The sequence below is a fragment of the Arachis ipaensis genome, chromosome B5 (genome assembly GCF_059453495.1).
Source record: "Arachis ipaensis isolate K30076 ecotype BB chromosome B5, ASM5945349v1, whole genome shotgun sequence".
Taxonomy (NCBI): domain Eukaryota; kingdom Viridiplantae; phylum Streptophyta; class Magnoliopsida; order Fabales; family Fabaceae; genus Arachis; species Arachis ipaensis.
This window is the reverse complement of record NC_142440.1, coordinates 105,645,278-105,648,680: the sequence shown is the minus strand read 5'-3', so window position 1 is coordinate 105,648,680 and position 3,403 is coordinate 105,645,278. Positions and strand designations below refer to the sequence as shown.

Sequence of the window (3,403 nt, the reverse complement as noted above, 5' to 3'; positions counted from 1 at the left end):
AGCTTCAAACTCGCAAGTGTTGGTCGTAGTGACAGACGCAAAAGGATCACTGGATCCTATTCCAACATGATCGAGAACCGACAGATGATTAGCCGTGCGGTGACAGCGCATTTGGACCATTTTCACTGAAAGGACGGGAAGTAGCCATTGACAACGGTGATGCCCAGCATACAGCTTGCCATGGAAAGGAGTATGAATGATTGGATGAAAGCAGTAGGAAAGCAGAGGTTCAGAAGGAACAAAAGCAACTCCATACGCTTATCTGAAATTCTCACCAATGAATTACATAAGTATTTCTATCCTATTTTATATTTTAATTATATTTTAATTATCAATTCTCCATAACCAATTGAATTCGGCTGATTGAGATTTACAAGGTGACATAGCTTGCTTCAAGCCGACAATCTCCGTGGGATCGACCATTACTCACGTAAGGTTTATTACTTAGATGACCCAGTGCACTTGCTGGTTAGTTGTATCGAAATTGTGAAAAAGAATTTAAGATTGCAAACATGCGTGCTAAGTTTTTGGCGCCGTTGATGGGGAATGAACAATCACGATTTCGTGCACCAAGTTTTTGGCGCCGTTGCCGGGGATTGTTCGAGTTTGGACAACTGATGGTTCATCTTGTTGCTCAGATTAGGTAATTTTATTTTATTTTAAGCCTTTTATTTTTTTATTTTATTTTTATTTTCAAAAAAATTTCAAAAAAAAATTTAATTTGTTCTTCAGAATTTTTAAGAATGAATTCTAGAGTTTCATGATAATTTGTTGAAGTCTGGCTGGCTGTGAAGCCATGTCTAATTCTTTTGGACCGAGGTTTCAACTTATCATCACAAGAGTCCTTGGACTCCCATCTGATCAACTGTTGTATGCCTGATTTGTATGCTGAAGCTTGGCTGGCCATTGGCCATGTCTAGTGTTTTGGACCGGAGCTTTCACTGAAAGCTTGGCTGGCTAGTAAGCCATGTCTAATTCCTGGACCGAAGCTTTAGACTAAAATTACATGATTCCTGGAATTCTTATTAAAAATTTTGAAATCTTTATTTTTCTTTTTCAAAATAATTTTCGAAAAATCCAAAAAAATTAATAAAATCATAAAAAACCAAAAATTTGATGTTTTTTGTTTGAGTCTTGTGTCAAATTTTAAGTTTGGTGCCAATTGCATGTGTTTTAATTTTTCTTTAAATTTTCAAAAATTCATGCATGTGTTCATCATAATCTTCAAGTTGTTCTTGATGATTTTTCTTGTTTGATCTTTGCATTTTCTTGTTGTGCATCTTTTCTTGTTTTTCATATGCATTTTAGAATTATTAGTGTCTATAGAGTAAAATTTTTTAAGTTTGGTGTCTTGCATGTTTTCCTTTTCTTAAAAATTTTCAAAAATAAGTTCTTGGTGCTCATCTTGATCTTCAAAGTGTTCTTGGTGTTCATCTTGACATTCAAAGTGTTCTTGCATGCATTGTGTGTTTTGATTTATAATTTTCATGTTTTGAGTCTTTTTGTTGTTTTTCTCTCTCTTCATAAAAGTTCAAAAATCAAAAAAATATCTTTTCCCTATTCTCATAAATTTCGAAAATTTTGAATTGATTTAGTCAAAAAGTTTTGAAATTTAGTTGTTTCTTATTAGTCAAGTCAAAATTTTCAATTTAAAAATCCTATCTTTTCAAAACTTTTTCAAAAAATCAAATCTTTTTCAATTTTCTTCTTAATATTTTCGAAAATTTCAAAATGATTTTCAAAAATCTTTTTCTTATTTTTGTTTCATATTTTCGAATTCATTGCTAACTTTTAATATTTTGATCCAAAAATCTCAAGTTGTTACTTGCCTATTAAGAAAGGTTCATTCTTTAAATTTTAAAATCCTATCTTTTAGTTTCTTGTTAGTCAAGTAATCAACTTTAATTTTCAAAAATCAAATATTTTTAATTTCCTTTTTAAATCTTTTTCAAATTAAATTTCAATCATATCTTTTTCAATTTCAATCATATCTTTTTCAAAATCAATTTCAAAATCTTTTCTAACTTCTCATCCTTTCAAATTTGATTTTCAAATCTTTTTCAATTAACTACTTAACTCTTTGTTTGATTTTAAAAGTTTACTATTTCAATCATATCTTTTTCAAAATCACCTAACTACTTTTCTCTCTCTTATTTTCGAAAATCACTAACCTCTTTTTCAAAAAAATTTCTTTTCATTAACTAATTGTTTTAAATTTTAATTTAATTTTATTTTCCTTCTTAAATTTTGAATTCTAATTAATAGTCAAAATAAAAACAAAAAAATATTTTTATTTCATTTTATTTAATTTTTGAATTCTTCCCGCTCCCATCTCTTTCTATTTATTTATTTATCTACTAACACTTCTCTTCTACTCATAATTCGAACCCCCTCTTCTCCCCTGTGTTCGAATTTTTTTTCTCTTCTCTTCTTCTACTCACAAAAAGGAATCTCCATACTGTGACATAGAGGATTCTATATTTTCTTTTCTGTTCTCTTCTTTTTCATATGAGCAGGAACAAGGATAAGAACATTCTTGTTGAAGCTGACCCTGAACCTGAAAGGACTCTGAAGAGGAAGCTAAGGGAAGCTAAAGCACAATTCTCTGGAGAAAGCCTGACAGAAATTTTCGAAAAAAAAGGAGACATGGCCAAAAATGATAACAATGGTGGAGATGCAAGGAAGATGCTTGGTAACTTTATTGCACCATCTTCTAACTTCTATGGAAGAAGCATCTCACTTCCTGCGAGTAGAGCAAACAATTTTAAGCTTAAGCCTCAATTAGTTTCTCTAATGCAGAGATCCTCATTAGTTTTTAACTGAATTCTTGCAAATCTGTGACAGTGTCAAGACCAATGAAGTTGATCCCGAGGTCTACAGGCTTATGCTTTTCCCTTTTGCTGTAAGAGACAGAGCTAGAACATGGTTGGATTCACAACCTAAGGATAGTCTGAACTCTTGGGATAAGCTGGTCAGTGCTTTCCTGGCCAAATTCTTTCCTCCTCAAAAGATGAGCAAGCTTAGATTGGAAATCCAAACCTTCAGACAGAAGGAAGGAGAATCCCTCTATGAAGCTTGGGAAAGATATAAGCAACTGATCAAAAGGTGTCCTACTGACATGCTTCTAGAATGGAGCATCATAAGTATATTCTATGATGGTCTGTTTGAGTTGTCAAAAATGTCATTGGACCATTCTGTAGGAGGATCTCTTCACGTGAAAACCCCTACAGAAGCTCAGGAACTCATTGAAAAGGTTGCAAATAACCAGTTCATGTACACCTCTGAGAGGAATCCTGTGAACAATGGGATGCCTTAGAAGAAGGGAGTTCTTGAAATTGATACTCTGAATGCCATATTGGCTCAGAACAAAATATTGACTCAGCAAGTCAATATGATTTCTCAA

General features: G+C 32.4%; 1 non-coding gene across 1 annotated transcript; it reads right to left on the bottom strand.

Moving 5' to 3' along the window:
• Nucleotides 1–3,016: 3,016 nt before the first annotated feature.
• On the bottom strand, nt 3,017–3,124 carry LOC148565261 (small nucleolar RNA R71). Its single transcript, XR_015885162.1, has one exon. It is a non-coding gene; the product is annotated as a small nucleolar RNA R71 (small nucleolar RNA).
• Nucleotides 3,125–3,403: the final 279 nt, after the last annotated feature.